We start from the raw sequence: 23,702 nt of genomic DNA on the forward strand, positions 1-23,702 counted from the left end.
GATGCTTTAGGTAAAGATGCTATAGAGTAAACCTTCAGCTAAAAATTATAACGAATGGGCAAATGTCTCCATGTTCCCACTGGGCAGTTCCAGTAGGCAGGGCTGCCTGCTATTCCCAGCATTGTTTATATTGGCTATTGAACCACTGGCAGAAGCCATTCAGCGGAATCCAGATACAAAGAGTGGGCCTGGAGGGGTGTAAAATCAATTTATTTGCTGATTATGATGATATTTGAGGATCCGGGGTGGAGGGGGAGTGGTCGTTGGCCAAGCCGAGGACCACACTGGAGGATATGGTAAGATCTCGTGATACGTTAAATCTGGACAAGAGCGAAATCATTCCCCTGAGAAAGGGGGACTATAGAAAATATCAACAAGGGAGTCAATTTAAATGGCTGCAAGAGGGCATCAAATATTTGGGGTTAAAGTGGTTAAGAATTTACATAATTAATATACTCTAGTTCCAATACCTCTCTGGCACCACAGTGCAGACATCAACCACTCTCTTGTCATAGTGGACTCTCCTGTATAGAAACTGCTTAGATATTCAGCCCATCAGCAAACCTCTTCCAACCTTACTAACCCCTCACGTACCCCAGCACAGTGAGTGTTGCGGTTAGCACACTATTACAGTGCCAACGACCTATCTTCCAATCCAGTGCTGACTGCAAGGAGTTTGCATGTTCTCCCTGTGGCTTGCATGGGTTCCATAGGTTTTGTGGACCGGAAGGGCCTTCCCCCATGGTGTATCATTAAAATGAAAAAATATATATATTAATACTTTGATCTGCATTCTGAGGAGTTTAGGAGAATGGAGGGTAATTTTATTGAAATATATAAGATCTAAGGGAACCTGACAGGTCCATTGTTGAGCTGTTTTCACCAATGGCTGAGTCCTGAACATTCAAGATAAAGGATGAGACTCAGTCTCAGACTGAGGAGCAGAGCAATTTCTTCTTGGAGAAGGTGATGAATCTCTAGAGTTCTCTACCCAGGAGGCATGTGAAGTCTGGATTCCTGGATGCAATTAAAGAGGAGGTAGATAATCTTTTGAAAAATTAAGGAACAGAGGTTAATTTGCCAAAAGGACTGGACCAGATCAATCATGATTTTATAGAATGGAGGGACAGACTTGAGGGGCCAAATGGCTTTCCACTACAGCTATTTTCTTGGGTACTGATTCAGATATGTATCCATTTATTTCAAGGGATTTTAATTGGAGCGGTTTCTCTAATGGACAGGTGGTCTGCTGACCCAGTTTAAAGGCTTAAGCAGAAGGTTAAATATTCTTCCCCAATCCACTTAGGTTGAGTTTCATTAAACAGGCAGCTGACTTTGTGCTTTCAGCCAAGCTGAAAGGCAGTGGACTTCATCCTCCACTTTTCAGGATGTGAACCAGACAGCATAATTTACAAAAGGAACAAGGTAGTTATCTATATGACCGCATCCTGCAGCTTAGTTGGAATGAAAGCCTTTTTTAAAGATTTTTCACAGTGTGCAGGCTGGATGAAGCATGTTCCTTCATTCTATTTGTGCCAGTGTAATGGCCTTCACTGAGATCAGTGCTTAATGTAACAATCCAGCTCTTTACCAGTGGAAAACGTCGGATTTGCCCAGCACAGATGGGGAGCCAGGACTTGATTGGGCATGAAATGGGGAACGAAAGTGGCAGGCAACCAGGAACGTGGGCTTATGCTTGCGGTCTGAGAGGAGGTGCTCTGCATGGTGGTCATCCACTGTCGAAGAGACCAGATCCTGACTGTGCAAGTGCAAAAAACAGTGTGTTTCCTGCAATCACTCCAAAACAGAAGGGTTGACTATCCAATGCCTTCCACAGATACTGCCTGACCTGCTGAGTTGCTCCAGCACTTTGTGTTTGCTTCATTTTTCTGGCATCTTCAGTCTCCCTTGTTTAATCACATCAGCCACGTTGTTGTTTCCAGCTTTAACACTTTATAAAGTCTATTTCTAAATTTTTAAAATTTCCGACATACAACATGGTAACAGGCCATTTCACCCCATGAGTCAGTGCTACCCAATTGCACCCAATTAACCTACACCCCTCCCCCACCCCCCCACCCCTGGTATGGTTTGAACAGTGGGAGGAAGCTGAAACCCTCACAGACACGGGGAGAACGTACAATCTCCTTACAGACAACGCAGGATTTGAACCCCTGCCCCAATCCCTGGTGTTGTGCTGACTTCTACGCCCACCATGCTGCCCTATTTAGGGTGTTTGCAGGGAAGAAGCCAGTGATTGTAAAACTAACTGAACTTTCTCTGTCATCCTGCACTTCCAGTCTTGGGGCATGTGAGAATGAATTTGAGCTTGGCAGGAGCTATTCATGTCAATTTAGGTCCAAAATGAGGTGAGTTAGCGGTGATGAGAACATAAGTTGGCCATCTGGCTCGTCGGGCCTATTCCGCCATTCAATAATAGCTGATATGGCCATGGGCTTAGTTCCACTTACCTACCTGTTCCCCATTTTCTGTAATTCTTCCATCATGCAAAAGCTTTTTTCACTCAGAGGGCCATTCATATCTGGAACAAGCTACCAGAAAATGCTGCAGAAGTGGGTACAATTACAATGTTCAAAAGGCCTATGGACAAGAAGGGTTCAGAACATAGAACCTTACACCACAGTACAAGCACCTGCCATTTCCTGTGTAAAAAAAAAAAAAAAAAAAAAAACCTCATTTCATGACTCCCCTAAGCTTTCCTGCACTCATCTGAAACAGATGCCATCTTGTATTGGCCATTGCTGCCCTGGGGATAAAAGTGCTGGCTATCCACCTTATGTATGTCTCTCATAATCTTATATATCTTGATAAAGTCACATCCTATCCTTTGTCACTTCAAAGAGAAAAGCCCCAGTTCATTCAAGTTTTCTCCATAAGACATTCTCCAATCTTGGTAAATCTCCTCTGCATTCGCATCCTTTCTGTAATGGGACGACCAGGACTGAACACAGGGAGTGTCGTCTAGGCTGAGTTTTACAGAGCTGCAACTCTACCTCACGAGTTTTTTTTTGTTAAGTTGACCGTATATTTTTGAATTGTATTTTTATAGCATGCTTCAACAATTTTTTTGCTTGTATGACACATGCACAAAAGGTTTTTAGACATCAGTTTTGAGAACTGCAGTACATTTTATCAAGTTGTGTTCCCTTATTGCCTTTTAATTTTAATTTAATCTAGATACACTGCATGATAGCAGGCCCTTCTGGCCTGTTCTATCCAATTGCACCCAATTAACCTACAACTTCATTTTCTCCACCATTGTGTTTTTATTTTAAACCAACAACCCTGGTATATTTTGAACAGTGGGAAGAAAACAAAGTTCCCAGAGAAACCCACGCAGACACAGGGAGCATTTACAAACTCCCTTGGCCTTCTTCACCACCATCTAAACCTGTGTGGTAACCGTGAGGTTTCTCTGGACGTGGACCCCAAAGATCCCTCTGTTCATCCCACAGCTCCGACTCCTACCATTAACTATGTACTCTGCTTCAAGTTCAACCTCCCCAAGTGCATCTTTACCGCATTGAATGTCAAGGTGTTTCTTAAATGGAATGAGACATTGCTGGCTGGTTAGAGAGCGTAACTCCAATTTGATGTCTGCCACTTTTAAGTAAGTTGGACAATCCTGTCACAAACTCAGCTGAGAAGGACAAACTAATTGAATGATATCCTGACCCCGCACCTCACAGTGTGAAGGCTTGCCAATTATTTATTGCAGCAAGGCGGGCACTGTCGATGGCCAGCATGGAGCAGTGGCAGCTCATTTCAGTGGGCCAGGGAAATCTTGCTTTAATGTTGAGCACTGCAATTCGTAGACAAGGACTCAGAATTCAATTCATGATAATCTCATTTCAAACCCAACTTCAGCTCAAATTTTCGTGAGATCAAAATGTCAGCTTCGCTCAAGAAAACATCTTTTTTTATTAAATGGATGACATGTCTTTAGTCGAATCATTTCATAGCTAGGCATTAAAGGACAGAAATGTCATATTCCAAAGCAAATACTCTGGCTCCTTGACGTCCAGTGCACACTGTCAACGTGCCTCTCTTCCCCCCTGCCCCCCACAGCTGCAGTCACATAGCTCTCTAATGTTTAGTGCATTTAAAATGAAGATCAGTGTAGAATACTGTGATCCTTAAACAGGAGGTCCCCAGCCAGGTTTGGACGGGGAGCAGAGATCGCCCAATGAATCTTATGCCACTTTCCCATGGCCCGGGGTAAATATTGGACCTACAGCTATTTGAGTTCAGACACTCACTCCTCAGTATGGGAACAGACCATTCAGCCCATCACATTAATCCCATCTTCCAGCACTTGACCGACAACCTTCTATACCTTCATGAGATCGTCTGGACACTTCCCAAACACTGTCAGTGACTCTACTTCCACCATTCACCAGCAGCGTGTCCTGGGTACTCACTACTCTCTGGCTCAAACAGGGTGTTAGAACGTAGCTTTGACCCTGGGTTACCAACCTCCTGCACTGTGCACAAGGTGTCATCTCCCATGTGGAGGCAGAGGGGATGGTTGGGAGAGAGAGTGAGGAAAGGAGATGAGAGCGGAGAAATGGTAGAAGGGAGGGGAGCAAGGAAAGAAAAAGGAGGTAAAAAGAAGGGAGAGGGGAAAAGGATGGGATGGGAAAGAGGGTCCAGGGAAGAAAGAGGAGGGGTGTGTGTGAGGAGAAAGAGTTTGAGAGGGGGGAGAGAAAAGGAGATCCAGAAAAAATTGAGGGGAGGAAGGACAGGAAGAGGGATGGAAGTGATGTGGAGAAGGAAAGGCAGAAGCTGACGGGAGTGGAGGAAAGAGAGGGGAGGTATTGAAGGAGAGAAGGTGGGGAGAAAAGGAAGAAATGGGAAGTGTAAGGAGAGAGGAAGAGAAGGAAGAAGGTGTGAGAGGGGTGGGTGAGAGACAGACAGGGGAGGGAGGTGGACTGAGGAGAGATGTGCATCAGCTCTATTCTCAGCATTGAGGGCCTGGGCTCAGTTGCTACAAACGCTCTGCCCACTAACTCCAGGCAAAACTACTATCCGATTTCCCCTCCTTGCTCCTCCAGCAATTCCCATTCCCTTGACCCCCATTCCTACCCACCCCAATCTTTATCTCTGCTTCCTCCCTTCCATTCCCTCTCTCAGTTCTCCACCTTCGCCCTTCAATCTACCATACCTACTCTCTCCCAAGCACACCCTCTTCCCTTACACTCCCTCATTCTCTCCTCTCACTCTCCCAATCTTCCCTTCATTCTCTCCTTCACTCTCTCCCTGACTCTCTCATTTTTCCCTTCACTCTATCTCTCTCCCTCACCCTCCCCTCACTTGCCCTGATTCTCCCACACACCACCTCTCCCCCTGTTCTCCCCTTCATTCCCTCCCATACTCCCCCATTCTTCTCTTTCCCACTCACCCTCCCCTTCTCTCTTCCCCCTCACTCTCTGACTCTCCCCCTCACTCCCTCATCCTCATTCTCTCACTCTTTCCCCTCATTTTCCCTAATTGTCATTCTCACTAGCCCTGTTCTGCCTTGTTTTATTTAGCATAATGTTATAATTCCATTTTATTTTGAATTATTTTTCATTGTTGTATGCCTTAAGAATTGGAAGCATTCCAAGAGTCTGCAAAGTCTTGCATGCAAGTTGGGTTCAAAGATATGAGATTTCGACATCTAGTTCTAAAGGATATGAGGAGATATGGAAATAATATGTTGTTGTTGGAGGATCAGTGATAATCACATTGATTGGAGGAGCAAGGTTGGAAGGGCTGAATGGCCTCCCACTCATTTCTCTCATCCTGTGTTTGTGACAGAGAAGGAGACCATTGGGTTTATGCCGGTTTGTGTGGCCATCACACTCACACTCCCTAATTTCCCTGTATCTCTCACACAAGCCTATCAATTTTCCTGTGACTCATCTCGCAAGTAGGGACGAATTTACTTTCCTTCTTCTCGACCCCTGAAGTAGGGACAAATTTACATTCCTTCTTCCTGACCCTTCCCTCTATCCATCCTGCCACTCCCGTTCCCAGCAATGATAAATTGGTTTCATGGTTTTGGATATTTTTTTTCTTTCTGCCTCATCCATTGCAACTGAGCAACTTTCATCGGAAATTTGCATCTCACCATTGTGCCAATTGATGTTCTCAGTCGAACAAACTATGAATGTATTTTCTGATGTTAGTTGCTCTTCTCAGTTCTCTTGTTTAAATGTTTGCTCTGTTCCTAGGTTATCAATGAAGAGACAAATTCAGTTTATAATCTGTCCATTTTCCTGCATCCATTCTGTGCTAAACTCAGTCTTTCGATTTATACCCATCACGTTTACAATCTGGCTGCTTCGCACCACAGGCCTTGAGATCCAGAACAAAAATGAACTGTGAAAATGAAATGAAAAAAGTATCTGGCTGGGTGGGCACCCTCCAGCCTTTTCCAGTTTCGGCTCTCCTCTCCCCTTCCCTACCCCTTTCCAGTTCTCTCTTCATCCAGCCATCCCTCCTCCCCTTGATTACTGCTGTCCCCTCCCTCACCTCAAACAGGCCTGTTAAGTGAAGCAACATGTGTCTCCACAGGACTGATGTACTGCATTGGGTGCTCCCTTTGTGGCCTTCTCTACCTCGTAGAGACTGGACCCAGACTGGGAGATCACTTTGCTGAGCACCTTCGCTCTGTCCGCACCAGTGGCAGAGACCTCCCAGTGGCCAACCCTTTCAGTTCTGTGTCCCACTCCCACACTCACATGTCTGTCCATGGCCTAATATACTATCCCACTAAGACCACCTGTAAATTGGAAGAATAGCACCTGATTTTCTGTTGGGGCACTCTCCAGCCAGATAGCATTAAGATTGACTTTTCCTGTTTCTGTTAACCTGTGGCCCTCTCCCCCCCCCCCCGCCCCCAGCCATTCCCTCCCCCCCTTTTTCCCCCTCCCAGCTCTCCTCCACCCCCTTCCCTCTTCACCCAGCCATCCTTCCTCCCGCTGATCGCTGCTGTGCTTTCCCTCCCTTCTCCACCCATCACGTCCTGCCTTTGCGACCACCTTAACCCCTACCATTTTGTCCAGACATCCGCTGGCATTTTTCCATAGGCTCAAGCCTGAAACGTCAGCTGTGTATTTCTACCTTTGCTACCAGCATCTACCTCTGGCCTGCTGAGTTTTTTCCAGTTTCTTGTGTGTTTTTACTTCAACCACGATGTCTACAGATTTTTGTGTTTTACTTCATGAACCTTCCGATAGTTGCACGGGATAACAAAAAAAAGATTTAAAAGGGAAGGCACATTTCTTAATTAAAACAGATGTGAGCAGGATCTCATTAGTATGAGATTTACTAACGGGCCATTGCAAAAAGCATAATTATGCCCTCAACACATTATAAAGATAAGATTTACAGGCTGAGTAAAATGCAAAATTATTTCTTAATTAACCTAATGTGCATGTGCAGATTAGGTCAATTCAGCATAATTAACAAAGGATCCATGGTTCTATCTTTACACTGCTCTCCATTCCCATCAATGTACTATCAGCAATCTCTGAATTTTTTCCTCAGTCTGTTACTGAAGTCACCATCCGACCTGAACTCAGGATTGATGATCCTGAAGTCCCTTTCACACTTGTGTCCCACTAAATTGGCCATTCAATGTCCTGGGATAGGACTGGGGGTTTGGCTTTTCACACTTGACCACTCCTAACTGGGACACTGAATGCTTTCACACTTGCAAGGAGCCATCCCCGGGCTTAGGACTGTACCATCTTCTACTGGTGACGTCATGATGCATCGAGCAATGGTGGACCTCCCCTAAATCCTGATCAATGTATTATGATCTTATATTTGAGCAAAATTAATCATGCCTAATTCTAGCATAATTAAGCTTTATTTACAGCACAGTATGAGCCCTTCAGCCACCGATGTCGTTGTGCCAACCTATATAAATCTTTATAAGGGACTGTGGGAAAGTGCTAGCAATTTTTAAACAGTGCAGGAAAGTGGGTAGCACCATAACATACAATTTACAAATACCATGGGAAAAAGTGATGGCAGACCTACCTTCCCAGAATGCAAAGTGGCAGAGAGAGCGCTGTGTGGGAAGTCAAGTCTGCTTTCGCTTTTTCCTATGGTCTTTATAAATTGTACTTGATAGCACGACCAATGCTATTTAAAAATTGTCCACTCTTGCTATTTATTGCTCTTTATTTTCCCTCTCCCTCTCTCCTGCTGCGACTTACCCATGGTAAAGTTTGTGCCCTTGCTTTAATCTTTTCTTCCTTCACGTTCCTGCACTCACGTAAAAACTTGGAAATTTCAATCCCACAATGCAATTGCCCGCTCTGCACTTGCCTGATTGCAACACCGGCATCTACAGACGCTGGGGATTGTACGAAGGGTCGAGGCCATCAATCCCTGGTATGAGATGACGTTATTTGACGCCAGCATTGAGACATTTTAAAGGCTGATTGGCCATTCATTCCTGGGACTCCTTGCTAGTGTGAAAGGGGCTTATGACTTGCGTCCAGACCTGTCTCAGCAAGACACATCAGGAAAGCCAGGCCCTTTTGACAAATGAGCAGGAACTGCTCATGTACATTAGTCCTGATTTTTTTTTTAATGGCCTTCACATTCCCATTAACTCCACCAGGAACCTACCACATCACTTACACACGAGGAACAACTTTCAGCGGCCATTTAACCTACCAGCACGCAAGTCTGTGGAAGGTGGGAGGAAACTGAAGCACCTGGAGGAAACCCTCATGGTCACAGAGAAAGTGCAATCTCCACAGAATGAACAGGACAGTACCCAGGTCTATGACACTGCAAGACAGTGGCTCACTACCTGTGCCACTGTTCTGTTTAAAGTGTGTGAGACCCTCCATCTCCATCCTACTGCCATCTTCTGCACCCAGCTGCAGGTATAAATTCCAACCGTCTCTGCAACCCCTGTTTTCCTCTTTGTTTCAGAACTGTCCTTTTAACATTAGCATGATCTGCTGCCCATTGTCCTTCCCATCTGAGTCTCTGCAACATTCCTGATCTACATTCCACAGCCTTAACCTGACCCAATGTTTGTTTTGCCCACATAATCTGTTAATCAGATGGCTCTGTAAATGCGGGACCACCTCAACGATCCTGGCATCTGAGCAGAGATGTTCCTTTTGCTCTATCTATTTCTCCTGACTGTTTCTACTCATGTAAAAGACCATTTTTTAACCTTAAATTTATGGGGTCGAGTGTTACTTCTTTTGTGGTAAATACCTGCATTGTTTGAAGTGTCGGAAGTTCTGATGGGCGGCCGGGACCAGGTGGCAAGTCCATGTTCAGGCCGTATGGAGTTTCAATGGGCAGGTGGCCAGGGCCTTGGTGAATGTCAGTGGTCGAGGTGACGGGAGCCCCAATAGGCAGGAGATTGGGAATCTGCGGTCAAGGCATCGGGAGGTCTGATTGGTGGGTGGCCGGGTCCAAAAATGGGGAGTGGGGGGAGGTCGACTTATACATGGTATCGACTTTTACAATGTGGTAAATCTCTGCATTTTAAAATGACTTCTTCCTTCAAGACAGTCTTTGCCCTGAAGTGTAATTTTCTTTTGCTTCCTGGCCTGCTGAATGTTTTTATTTCTGAAGCCCATTGTCTTGCAATGAAGCCCATTATGAAGTGCAATGAGCTTGACTGATGAGCTTCACTGGGCAGTACAGTTAGTGCAGCCGTTCTCACAACATTACGATGACACCAGCGACCCGGGTTCGAATCTGGAGATGAAGCAACAAGTATATATGTCTCGTACCCCCCCCAATGTGTCCACGTGGGTTTCCTCCAGGTGCTCCGGTTTACTCTCACACTCCAAAAACGGACAGGTCCATGGGTTAATTGGATGTATTATGTAAGTGGGCTCATGAGCTGTATTTCTAAATTAAAAGTTTAGAAGTAACCTGAGATGGAGCTCCTCCTTCACTCTGAGAGTGGTGGCTGAGTGGAATGACCTTCCGGAAGAGGTGGTTGCAACAGGGTCAATTTTATTTTTTAAGAGAAGGTTGGATGAGTGCATGGATATGAGAGGATTGGAGGGTTATGGAGAGGGAGTGGGTAGGTGGGTTAAATCGGTGCGGATGAGGGGGGCCAAGATGGCCTGTTACCAAGCTGTAATTGTTATATGGTTATATGTTGTATGGTTAAGTGAAAATTAAATGGCAGGACCCTCTGGAATATTGATGTACAGAGAGAGATCTTGGGGAGCAAGTCCATATCTTCCTGAAAATGTTAACACAAGAGGATCAGGTCATTAAATGGGCTCCCTGCCATTATTGATCGGGGATTCATACAAAAGGCAGAAGTCCCCTTGCACCTGTGCAAAACTTTGTTGAGGCTGCATACAGAGTGTTGTGTGCAGTTGTGGTCACCACACATTAGGAAGGATGTGGAGATTCTGCAGAAAACGTTCTCCCAAGATTTAACCTGGATCGGAGAGTATTCGCTCTCAGTAGTGCTTTGGTCGGACTTGGATTGTTTTCCTTGGAGCGTCAGAAGCTGAAGTTTATTAAATTATAAATGGCATTGATCGAGCAGACAGACAGAATCTGTGACTAGAGGGCATATGTTCAAGGAGAGAGAAGGAAAATGTAAAGATTTATGAGTCAGGTTTTCTTCACAGAGTGTGATGGGTGCCTGGAGAGGTGGTAAAAGCGCAGTAATAGTCTTTCAGAGACAGTAGGACGATGTATGAACAGGCAGGAAATAAAGGGCTATAGACCAGACACAGGCAGTTGAGGTTGGTATCGTGGTCAGCAGGGGCACCAAGGGCTGAAGGGCTGGATCCTGCACTGATCTATGTTTTGTGAATACTTGCAGCTGCTTTGAGATCAGTGATTGGAAACACTGGAGCTCATTAACGTTGCCACAAAGCCCAATGAGGAGCCTGAGCTTGTGATGGAGGCAAAGGAAGGCACTCAGACTAAAGACTGACACCCTGCCCTTTCAAAGGTTCAGAAGTTGCTTTTATTGACAGAATACATAAATTTTAAATTTAGACGGTAACAGGCCCTTCCGACTCACGAGGTGGTGCTGCCCAAATTCCCCAATTAACCTACAGCCCCCTGTACATTGAATGGTGGGAGGTAACTGGAGCCTCCCAGAGGAAGCCCTCGCAGACACGGGGAGAAGGTCAAATTCCTTACAGACAGCGCGGGATTCGAGGTCGCTGGGACTGTCATAGTGTCCTAACTGCAACTCTAACCATGCCACCATGATATACTTTAACTTTTATCTGCAGTAAGGCAAAGAAAGAGTCGCCATGAGCATTGCCCAGTGCCCTTAACTATAAGGGAAGCAAAAGAGAGTCCCTTCAGAGACACTGACTGTTCGTGGATTCACCCTCAGCACTCCTGCGGCCTCTGCCACCGCGAAGGCTTCAGATCAAGCTCCAGATCCAAGTTTCCAATACAATCTGGAAACCTTCAGCCCTTCCTGCCCTCAGAACCCTCTCGAATACCTGCTTCCGGTGAGCCAGCAGCCCACAAGCCTAGTGTGGGATCTCTGACCGCAAGTTGCCAACAGCCTGCAGCCTGCGTGGGTCCTTCAGCCGCAGAGCCCCTCACCTTCCCTGCTGCATCCCCTCCCAGGCTTCTCCTTCTCAACGGGGGGGTGGGAGGGGGAGTTATCCCCCTTTCTGGTGTCCTGCACCAGTTCGCTGCTCCCGCATCGTCTGCAACCGATTGTGGCTGCTGCCCCCCCAAGGTTGCAGGATTTAAAAATAGCACATCAGCTCCTCCAACGGGCTGATTAAAGACTGTGTGGAACTGTTGGCATCATGCCCAGGCAGTAAGACCCTGCAGAGCAGTGCTGTGTCTCCATTCCTCATTCTCCTCGGTCCGCAACAGACACTGGTTTCAGCCAGCTCCACCATTTCACAGGAACTGCCACAAGCAATTTTTATGCCAAAACTCTGGAGTGGATAGATTTCACCAGAACAGTGAAAGCATCTTCAAAAGGTAATGTCTCCTAAAGAATAAATTAGCCACGAAGGAGACTTCAGAGCAAGGCCCCACTGGATTAAAAACAGAATGCAGTTTATTTTCCAAAAAAAAACTTTATTCACAATAAATTAGATACAATACAAGACCAAACGCTGTTCCAGACTTTACACTCATAGTTTCAATAATATTGAGTAAGGTATTTACAAAACTTTTACGTAGTGTCAGTTATCTCAATACTCTCTGCAGGTCGGCAGCATCTGGTGGAAAAGAAACAATGAGCCACATGCCAAGATAGACCACCTATAGATCGGAAGGACAACACCATGCATTCCACCTAAATAGTCCCCAACATGGCTTCTCCACTTTCCGTTAATCCCCTCTCCAGAGTCTCACCTTCCCCCCCGCCTCCCCCATTTCCTTTCTTCCAGTTCCCCACCCCGTTCCCTTCCTTCTCCTATTGGAGACCTACCCTTCTCAGCCCTTTGCTCCGTCCTCCTGTCACTTCTCAGCCTCTATCCTCCCACCTGTACCCACACTGGCCTGTGTTTACCTCCCTTCACCTCCCCCCCCAACCCCCACAACCACCTCCTCCTTCCCCACACCTCCTTTACAGGCATCTGCCTGATTTTCGGCACCAATGAAACAGAAAAATAGGTGCAGGAGTAGACCATTTGGCCCTTCAAGCTTACACCGCCATTCAATATGATCATGGCTGATCAGTACCCTGTTCCTGCTCCCCATACCCCCCGATCCCCTGAGCCACAAGGGCCAATCTAACCTACTCTTAAATATTGACAAGGAACCGGCCTCAACTATCTCCTGTGGCAAAGAATTCCACAGATACACCACCCTCTGAGAGAAGAAATGTTTCCTCATCTCAGTCCTAAAAAACTTCCCCCTTATTCTTAAACTGTGACCCCTGGTTCTGGTTTTTCCCAGCATTGGAAACAACCTTCCAGTGTCTAGTCTGTCTAAACCCTCAAGAATTTTATCTTTTTTATAAGATCCCCCCTCAATCTTCTAAATTCCAGAGAATACAAGCTGAGTCTATCCAATCAATCATATGCAAGTCCTTCCATCCCTGGTATCAGTCCAGTGAATCTTCTCTGCACCCCCTCCATGGCAAAGATGTCCTTCCTCAGATAAAGAGACCAAAACTGTACGCAGTACTTCAGATGTGGTACCAAGGATCTCTGTACTCCTGTACTCAAATCCTCTTGTTATGAATCCCAACATAGCATTTGTCTTCCTCCCCACCTGCTGCATCTACACACCCACTTTCAACGACTGAGGCATAGCAACACCCCTTTTCCTTAACAGATTTAGATAATAATCCTCTTTCCTCTTCTTACCTCCAGAGTGGGAAAGGTTGCATTTATCCAGATTATATTGCATCTGCCACATCTTGGCCCACTCGCCTAACTTGTCCAAATCACTCTGCACCCTCCTAATGTCCTCAACACAGCCAACCCCGCTACCCGAAACATCGACAGCTCTTTAGATGCTACGTGATCTGCTGAGTTTCTTCAGCACTTTTGCAGGTATAATTTTGTCATTCAAAGGTGTTTGAACAGATATATGCATCGGAACAGCTTAGAAGGACCAATCTCAGGCAAATGAGACTCGCCCAGAATGCCAAGTAAGTCAGTATTGACCAGCTGGGCTGAAGGGCCTCTTCTGTGCTGTATGAGTCTCTGATCCCATTTCAATTGACAGCCCAGACACTGAAATATAATCTCTTTTGCCATTTGTAGTTGCTGATCAATTTCTGAGCTTAAAGGTCAGTTCTTTGTTTAGTTTGAGCATGAAGTAAACTTCAGTGGGAAAGGACGGGTGATTGAGGGTAGCTGCCAATCGACCATTGAGCTTCGAGCAGCCCCATGTGGCAGTTGACGGTACTACTGCTGTAAACACATCACGCTTCTTCATGGAGAGGATGTGGTAAGGCTCTCCTGGATCCATTCTGATGAGGGATAAACACCAGAGGGTTCTGGTTTAGCAGCATGGGTCAGGCAAGCGACACCGCACTGGGGGCTGTTCCCCATACCCCCAACAGCAAGTTCGATCCCAATCTCCGGTGCTGCCTGTGTGGAGTTTACACATTATCTCTGTGAACCGGTGGCTTTTTTCACCAGTCCCCCTCAGCTCTGTCTGCACCTGTTTCACCCCACTTCCCAAAGTCAGGCAATAGGGATCAGCAACCCTCCCACCTATTCTTTTGTTCAGACACCTACTGACATCTATGATGAAGTCCTCAAACCTGAAACGTCGGTTATGTATCTTTACCTTTGCCATATAAAGGACCCCGTTTGACCAGGTGAGTTTCTCCTGCGTTTTGCGTTTCTGCTTCAACCATGGTGTCTGAAGAATTTTTGTGTTTTACTTTACTAGGGACCTCTAGTGTGTGAGTGAGTGGTAGGATCTGGAGGTGGTGGGGGGGGGGGGGTGTGGGTGGGGTGGGGGTGGAAGCTGACAGGAATCTGGGAGAATGAAAAGGGATTGGTATAAGTGGGTCCACGATGGAAGCCGCACTGCAGAACGTGTCACACTCTGCCAGCCGATACATTGGAGCGACAGCCGGGACATGCCACCTTTGTGTCTGGAGCAGGAGTTGAACGCAGTGGTCTGGGTGATGATGTTCTACATCAGTGGTTCTCAATCTTTTTCTTTCCACTCACATCCCACTTTAAGTATTCCCTACCCCATCAGTGCTCTGTGATTAATAAGGGATTGCTTAAGGTGGGACATAGGTGGAAAGAAAAAGTCTGAAAACCTCTGGTCTAAAGTCAGCATTCCGCAGCACAGAGATAGGCCTTGTGGCCCACCTTGTCCATGCTGTCCAGTCTAGTCCCATTTGTATCTGTTTGAATGAATGTTTCAATTGTACCCGCCTCTAGTTCCATGTCCCCAACACCCTTTCTGTTGGCAAGGTTCCCCTCAGCTCCCCTTCAACCTTAAATCTATAACCTCTCATTTCAGATTCACCACCTCTGAGGAAAAACTTGCTGAAATTATCTACGCCCCTCACTGATTTTACAAGCCCTCTAATAGGTTGCCCTTCAGCCTCCAACATTCCAAGGTGAAAAATTCTGGTGTATCCAGCCTCTCTTTATAATTCAAGCCTCCTAGTTCTGTGAGATCTATTCTGCACTGTTTCCATCCGATATGACATAGAACGGCATATGATGTTGTGTTTGGCCCATGATGTTGTGCTGGCCTATATAAACATACTCTGCATCAATCTAACCTCATAGCTCAGAATTCTCCATTTTTATTACATCCATGTGCCAAAATCTTCCTGTTGCTGCATGACCTGAATTGTGCAAGTACTCCTAGTGTGGTCACACCATCAGTACAGTGCGGTACAGTTGCATAGTGACCTTCCTGGTATCTGAAGAGGGCACGCAAAATCATTGAGGTACCCTTCCACCCCGTACACAGCATCTTTCAGCCACTCCTGTCGGGGAAGAGATACAGGAGTATCAGCCAGCACCACCAGGCTGAGGAACAGCTTCTTCCCATGGGCAGTGAGAACACTGAACGACTAAAAGGAACTGCTCACACTGACCATCCATATTCACAAAACAAAATTTATTTATTTGTATAGATCAGTGGTTCTCAACCATTTTCTTTCCACTCACATCCCTCTTGAAATATTCTCTATGCCATAAGTGCTCTGTATTTAGTAAGGGATTGCTTAAGGTGATTTGTGAGAGGAAAGAAAAAGTTTGAAAACCGCTGTTTTAACTGTCCCTCATTGACTTATTATGTGCACGGTTTCATAACTCCAAAGGAAATGGGTCAATGACAATTTTTCTCAAGCAAAATATTTCAGTAACTATTGGGTGTAAAGGAGTGATTCTCAACCTTCCCTTCTCACTCACATTCCACCTTAAGCAATCCCTTTCTAATCACAGAACACCGATGGCATAGGGATTACTTAAACTTGTATGTGCATGGAAAGAAAATGTTTGAAAATACTGGTGTAGATGAAATACTTGTCCTGCATATGTATTGTTTGTCTGTATGTGTGTTATGTCTGGTTGTGTGTCTACGTGTTTTGCAACAAGTACTAGAGAACGCTGCTTCGACAGGTTGTACTTGACTGTTCCAGTACTCAATTTCCAAATGATGACGTCTTCGTCATCACCCTGACTACCGGTGTCGCCACTTTCATGACACGTGGTACTTGTCCCCACTGAGTCATGGCAGGCCAATGCCAGGACTGTCCAGAGAGAACACCCAAAGCCATGTGTCCCTGCAGTAGCTTGTGGTCTGGGGCTCGCGTTGAGCAATGTCTGCTCTGGATACACTGGGCAGCACAGCTAAGAGCAAGGGCCAACATCCCTGCTCCCAACACCAGCTGCTGAAGTAGCCAAGGACTCTCCTGCTGTCTGGCAGGCCGGAAGGTCTGAACCTGCCGTTGATGGCTGCCTTCAGCCTTTCCTCAGCTCCCAGCTCGAATATTCACACTTTGCTGCAAATTGGTGAATATTTTAAAGCAATTACGCTTGCTGCGAAAAGATTTTCATGCTTCAGTTAATTACGATTGATTTCAAGGTAAAATAGCACATTTGCAAACTATCTTTCCTTGTCAGACTCGCCAACTAATTAAAATAGAAGCCTTTTCCTCCACAAAATGAAGTATCGGTATTGATCCCTTGTGGCACTGCTTGTAATAAATCTCAGGCTGTGAGCATCTGGAGAATTCACATGAATTTATCATCAAAGAATCCACATGGCGGATCAGTTGTCTTCCTTCTGTGCTGTTGGACCTTTGTACTTCGGCAATGTCACCACATTTATTGATAACTGCAACTACGTCTCTTTGCAATAAAACTCAAATCCTTGCACTCAAGGTACCTACAGGTGGCAGTGTCAGAGCACTCAACGCTGCGGGCATTGAACGCCCTCAAGCCATCCTCACTCACCTGGTGGTGAGCCACAGTCCTCCGCAATCCCACAGTCCTTAGCTATCTTCCCCCAGCACCTCACTGGAAAAAAAAGCATGGCAAAGAAAATAATCACCTCTTCTTTTCTGCAATATATGAAATGGCAGGCGGCATGGTTAGCGTAGGGATGAGCGCGACACTATTACAACACCCTACAAGGGTGTTGTAGATAAATTGGGGTATTTGAGCAGGACGGACTTGTGGGCTGGAAGGGCCTGTTACCGCACTGCACTCTCTACATTTCTTGAAATGTGTAAACCCAAGTATTCTGTCTCAATGAGGGGTTCCGACCTGAAATATTGACTGGCTTTTTCTCTCCTCGGAAGCTGCCTGACCGGCTGAGTCTCTCCAGCAGCTCAAGAGCTACAGTATACCTGCAGTCTTCTTCTTTCTTTGGCTTGGCTTCGCGGACGAAGATTTATGGAGGGGGTAAAAAGTCCACGTCAGCTGCAGGCTCGTTTGTGGCTGACAAGTCCGATGCGGGACAGGCAGACACAGTTGCAGCGGTTGCAAGGGAAAATTGGTTGGTTGGGGTTGGGTGTTGGGTTTTTCCTCCTTTGCCTTTTGTCAGTGAGGTGGGCTCTGCGGAAGATACCTGCAGTATTTGAGTAACAAATACTCCTTCGTAACAAGATCAAGTTTGTCCACTGAATATTTTTAGGCATTGCCCAGAGCCGAGTAAAAACGCAAGATGCTGGAGAAGTTCAGCAGATCAAACCGTGTCCTTTATGTAGCAAAGGCAGAGATACTGAACCAGCGTTTCAGGCTTGAGCCCTTCATCAAAGTATGCCGGCAAGCGTCCTTGAACAAAAGGGTAGGAGGGGAGAAGGGGGGAGTGGTGGCAAGGCAGGAGATGATAGGTGGAGAAAGGGGGAGGGGACAGCAGTGATGAGGGGGAGGCGGGTTGTAGGGCTGTGTGGGAGAAAGGACAGGAGAAGGGGAGGGGGAAGAAAAGGCGAGCAGGTTTTGTGGAAAGCAATAAAGACAATGTTCATGCCATGTGGCTAGAGGGGGCCCAGATGGAAAATAAGGTGTTGTTCCTCCAATCTGTGGGTGGTCTGGGTGGAACAGTACATAAGGTCATAGACAGACATGTGAGCATGGAAGTGTGACCCAGAATTGAATGGTTGGCCACTGGGGGGTCTTTGTTGTTCCGTTCGGAGCGTAGGTGCTGAGTGAAGTGATCTCCCGGTCTGCGACTGGTTTCTCCGATATAGAGAAGGCCACAAAGGGTGCATCAGATGCAGTAAATAAGTCCTCTGGATGTACAAGTGAAGTGTTGCTTCACATGAATGGCCTGTTTGGGGCCCCGGACTGTGGTGAGGGAGGAGGTGTGGGCGCAAGTGTTGTGCCTGCTGCAGGCACAGGGGAAGGTGCCTGGGTGGGATGAGTGCAAGGGAATCGCAGAGGGAGAGGAGTGTCTGGTGGTGGGATCCTGTAATGTGCCAGAAATTCCGGTTTGTTGTTTCTGGGGGCAGAGGGGGCTGGGGCAGATGAGTGGGAAACGGAGGAGATGCAAGTGAAGGCTGCGTTGATGGTGCTGGAGGGGAAGTCATGTTTGTGGAAGAAGGTGGACATTTTGGAAGATCTGGACTGGAAAACCTCACCTTGGGAACAGATGTGGCGGAGACGGAGAAATTGAGAGAAGGGGGTGGAATCCTTGCAGGGGACAGGGTGTGAGGAAATGTAGTCCAGGTAGTTGTGGGAGTTGGAGGGTTGATAGTCTATGTCGGTGGAAAACCTGCTCACCTTCCTCCTCCCCAATTTCCTGTCATTCCAGTTCACCCACACAGCTCCACTATGCCCCTCCCCCTCATTGCTGCTGTCTCCTCCTTCCTTTCTCCACCTCCTTCCTTTTCCACTCCACCCCCTTCCCCCCTCCTACCCTTTTGTTCAGACACTTGCCGACATTCTCTCATACCTTGAAGGACTCAAGCCCGAAACGCCAGTTCTGTATCTTTGCCTTGGCTACAGAAAGAACACTGTTTGACCTTGTGGTACTATCACTATGTACATAGATGTCTGTATGGGCTGCCCCACCTCCTGAACCTGTGACTCCTCCCTCCCAGATATCCCCATAAAGGCCCAAGCCCCCTCCCTCAGGTGCCTACAGACCTTTGTGTTTTATGCCCAGAGCCGAATGTGGCATGAGCTCAGAACTAGGTCAATATTCATCAATTAGAGACAGTGCAGTCTGTTCAAACTCTTCCTCAATGCATCGTTGACTCATTGGGACTTTTATTTTGCAGGGGTGCTACTCAAAATTATCCGACAGAAAGCTGGGGGAGAAAAAGAAATATTAAATGCCCACCTGAGTAATCTTGATTGTGACTTTAAAATGCAAAGACCGTGAAGGGAAGTGAGCGCTAATGACCCATTAAAATAGAAGCAAGTAGGGATGGAACTGATCAGCAGCACGGGCAGTTCGATGAGCAGGGTGAATGTTACAGGTCAATGACGTCTCATCAGATGTTTTTCAGCTCTCATGTCAGGCCATCAACCTGAATTGCCAGCTCTTCGCAGATGCTGTCTGACCTCGGTGAATATCCCATCATCGTTCATGTGCAGTGGTAAATCATTGTATATATAATTAACTGTCTGGGCGCACCCATGGGCCGGCTGTACCTGTGGTCCCTCCCACATGCTCCTGAATACTGTCCCACAACCCCCTCCTCAGTTCAGGTCAGCAGGGATGTACCTTCATTCTCTTGCGAATAAAAGCCTATCAGTTTGGCTCAACTTCAGTCTTTGGAGTCCTTGCTGGTGCACCAGTGTGTATTTCACCATTTCCACTTCCTACCTATCCTTTTCATTGTGCTTTTTGATAACTACCCCTGCAAGTGTTTCCCATGCCTCTCTTACAATTCACAATGTATGTGCAGGCCCCTAATGCATACCCTCCCATTTGTCAGGATGCTGCTCATATACCGCTTGCAATGTTCATCTTCGGCCTTGACACGATATTCACCATGAAGGTTTCAATCCGATCAGTCACAGTCTCATGTCCCGTTTGATGCTTTGGCCTCTTAACGAGGTCCTCAGCCTACAGCATCATGGGCACCAGATTTCACTCCATCGAGGACATCTACATGAGGCGCTGTCTTTAAAAAGCAGCCTCTGTCCTCAAAGTTCCCCCCCGCCACCCAGGCCATGCCCTCTTCACTCTGCTACCATTGGGGAAAAGATACAGAAGCCTGAAGACGAGTACTCAGCGGCACAATGACAATTTCTTCCCCACTGCCGTCAGATTCCTGATGAACAATGAACCACAGACACTGACTCACTTAGCCTTTTTCTTCCTCTTGCACTATCTTTATTTTGTAAGGTGGTTTAGAGAAATGTTTGCCCTGTGATGCTGCCACAAAACAATAAATTATGTGACATGTTCGTGACAAAACTTGTTGTTTCTGGGGGCTACCATTGGGGAAAAGATACTGATTCTGATTCTAATTAACTAATCACAGTGTCTACATACTTAAAGTCATGCAGCTGAACAGCAGGGAAACAGGCCGTTCAGCCCAACAGTTGCATGCTGACCAGTGGGCACCCTTTTGTATTAACCTTGTCCCCTGTCCGAGTGATTCAAGCGCTCACCCTTCTTACTGTCGCTGTCTCTGCTCCCCCACCCCACCCCCAATTCTCTCAGGCAGTGCGTTCCAGGTACTCAGCACTCCCTGGGGGGAAAAGAATCTCCTCAGATCCCTTCTCAACCTCTTCTCACTTCTTAAGTCTATATCCTCGAATTTTATCTACTTCTGATGTGGGGTAAGAGGTTCCATGCACACTATCTACATCCCTCATAATCTTATACATTCAATCATGACCTTGTAGACGACCGCTACAAAGAAACACACACACACACACAAAGTGTGTCAGGTTAAGTTCACTCATTTATTAGGTCTGGAAAGGCTGCTTTTATACTGTTCAAGTTCCCGCCGTTTTTGCTGATTGACTGAGGCAACCATATGAATAACAATAGAGGGCGGGAACATCCATGCATATGAAGGCCCTTTCTCCCCCAGCCTGTTTCTGCTGAGTTAGCTGGACATCTTGACCAAAGCCATTTTAGGGCTGTTGATCTGATGCTGCCCCAGCTTCTATCCCCGCCGGTTCATTGTCCTGGGAGTTGCTTTAGTGATCTTTGTCCGCGTCTGCTACTGCATGATGTGCCGGCCCGATCTCCGCAATTGAGGGCCGCCACAACCTCTTTTAACCCCCTCCCTCCAAAGAGAACAGACTCAGTCACTGCTTCTCTCCTTTGAATTGAAACCCTCCGTCCCAAGCAGTATCCTGGTGAGTCTTCTCTGCCCCTTCTCCAACGCCATCACATCCTTCCTACCGTGTGGTGACTAGTCTGCCAGCTAATGCCAGAGCATAACCTTCTTGCAGTTGCATTCTTTTGCCCCAACTACAAATGGCCAGTAGACGATAGTGTTCTGAACCACGTTATCTACCTTCTCTGCCACCAAGGATCTGTGGACTTGGATAGAGATCCCTCTGTTCCTCAATACTTCCCTGGGACCTTACAATTCACAATGACAAAGATCACAATGCAGGCCCCTAATGCATACCCTCTCATTTGTCAGGATGCTGCTCATAATCTGATAAACCTCTATAATGTTTCCCCAACCCCCTCCCCCCAACTCCCGCTGCCACCCCCATCCAACGCTCCAGGATGGAAAGTCCCACTTCTCCTTAAAGTTTTCTGCACCATTTCCACTTGATGGAGCTGTGCACCATCCTCTTAAAGCAGTCCCACCGGCATCTAGTCCACTTGCGTGCTGAGTCGCCCGGCCTTGTGGCTCTGTCCGAACCAGGTCCTGCTCTGATGCAGCATCAGAGCCTTCGGAGGGTCGGCCCAGGAGCTTCCTGATTCTCTTTTGTGGACTACGCCTCTGCAATGCTTTTCCAGGATCCAGTGTCCAGTTCCCACTGTTACACCGGGGTGCCCGGCCCAGTTCATTCCCACCATTCTAAAGACTTCCACAACCTCCACTCTGCACTTGCACTCTTTGTCGGCTTTCAGTCTAGGGTAAGTTCACATCTAATCAGTAGCTCGCTCAAACCTTTGACTGCGAGTTGTTTGTCTTGTCCCCCTGGGTGGCCTTTGTCTTGGGCTGTGACCTTTGACCCTGACCTCAGCTTGTGACCCAGCTCAAAGGCTTCAGCAAGTCATGAAATTTCTGAACCAGCTCCTTTTTTTTTAACTCTTTATGTTTCCAGTGGAATGCACAAACATGCTGGCAAAACTCAACAGGTCACACAGCATCCACACAAAGTAAAGGCTGACCAATGTTTCAGGCCTGAGCCCCTCATTGGTTAGAAGCAAGAACAGGCTGGTGCCTGAATTAAAGGTGGGGTGTGGGGGAGGAAGGGGCAGGGAGACGAGGACAGGCCAAGAAGGAAGATGTCAAATGGGAGCTGTATCAGACGAATGGCCCCAGCCTGAAATGTTGGATACCCTTTACTTCCTGTGAATGCCGTGTGACCTGCAGAGTTTCTCTAGTATAATTTACAATAATTTCTGCTTGAAAGGAAAAAGTGGTGGAGTAGGCCCCCTCCCCACTGCAGGGCTGGTTGTGTGGGAATGGAGAGACCCCCTCCCCTTGGAGGCTGGTTGTGTGGGGCCAGAGAGACCCTTTCCCCCAAGGGGGCTAGTTGTGTGGGAACGGAAAGACCCCGACCATGTAGTGGGTGGGAGGGGGCTTGTTATGTGGGCACAGAGAGACCCTATCGCGCTCGCGTGCTTACTTTCATCAGGAGCGGTTCCAGACGCCGCTGATGATGTAAGCGACGCGACGCGCGGGAGGGTAATAGCACACGTGCACAGATGTGTTAAGCATCAGTATACAGGGAATGGATCCTGGACGCAGGAGGAGGGGAGTGAGTGTCAGGATCATCCATGTGGCAGTGAGTCAATGAGAAGGTCAGAGGAGTGTAGCTGGGTGGTGCTTGGGGAGTTGAAGAATGCAGTGTTGTGTTCCCTGTGCTCACCGTCATGGTGATCAGTGTAAGTGGGTGGTTGTAGGCGGAGGCAACTCGATGGGCCTTTTTCTGTGCCATGTCTCTCTGTGACCCTGCCAGAATAGAATGTGGTCCGTTTGAAGGGGAACCAGTGATTCTGCAATAGACTGTGTGGCGCAGAATCGGAATGGGTTCACTCTTCGCTGTCACCAAAGGCACAATCCGTACTTCAACCAGGAACCGAGCAGCTTTGGTTGAATAAACCTCTCGTGACAGGGTCACCTCGCCCCACTACGTCGCTGCCTCTAACAGCCTCTTTGTTACCTTGACAAAGGCCCTAAACCACAGTCTCTAGCCCAGGAGGCTCCATTGCTTCACTCTCGCTGATTTTGTATTCATGACACGGGGTCAGTTTTGTTGAGCTGCACTGAGTTTCCTCCTGAAATTGTAAGAAGCTTGTGAGGTTCCCCCGAATGTGGAACACAGATAATACATTCATTAAAGTGGTGTTACAAGGGAAGTTCACAACAAGCTTTTGTCAGGTTCGAGCCCCAGAACAAGATCATCTCTTCCTCTGAGAGAGAACAACATGCCTGGTTCTTCAGATTGGGACTTTATAAAAACAGTGTCACGCTGCAGAATTGGAAATTTCCTGGTTAGGTCTGTCGTGAGCGTACAGTCTTGTTGGCTCTTCATTCGGACATTTGGCACAAGATTTAAGTTAATTTGGTCTCCTGGTCAGAAAAAAGTGAGCAAATAAAGTCTCCTTCCTCATCTGAGTGTGAGCAGGCACCCGACTGCAAAACGGTTCGCCTGAGC

The 23,702-nt window shown here is 47.1% G+C and overlaps 1 protein-coding gene across 2 annotated transcripts in view; it reads left to right on the plus strand.

Moving 5' to 3' along the window:
* Positions 1–23,702, plus strand: part of LOC138744608 (protein FAM187B-like) — a 120,844-nt gene that overhangs the window by 18,666 nt on the left and 78,476 nt on the right. Inside the window, exon 3 of one of the 2 annotated variants that reach the window (XM_069901007.1) lies at positions 19,169–19,658. The exons of the other annotated variant lie outside the window; for it this stretch is intronic. The gene's annotated coding sequence lies outside the window, so the exon portion shown is untranslated. Of the gene's footprint in view, positions 1–19,168; positions 19,659–23,702 lie in introns of those variants that run through there. 2 annotated transcript variants of the gene reach the window in all.

This window comes from Narcine bancroftii, chromosome 10, assembly GCF_036971445.1.
Source record: "Narcine bancroftii isolate sNarBan1 chromosome 10, sNarBan1.hap1, whole genome shotgun sequence".
In the NCBI taxonomy this organism is placed as follows: domain Eukaryota; kingdom Metazoa; phylum Chordata; class Chondrichthyes; order Torpediniformes; family Narcinidae; genus Narcine; species Narcine bancroftii.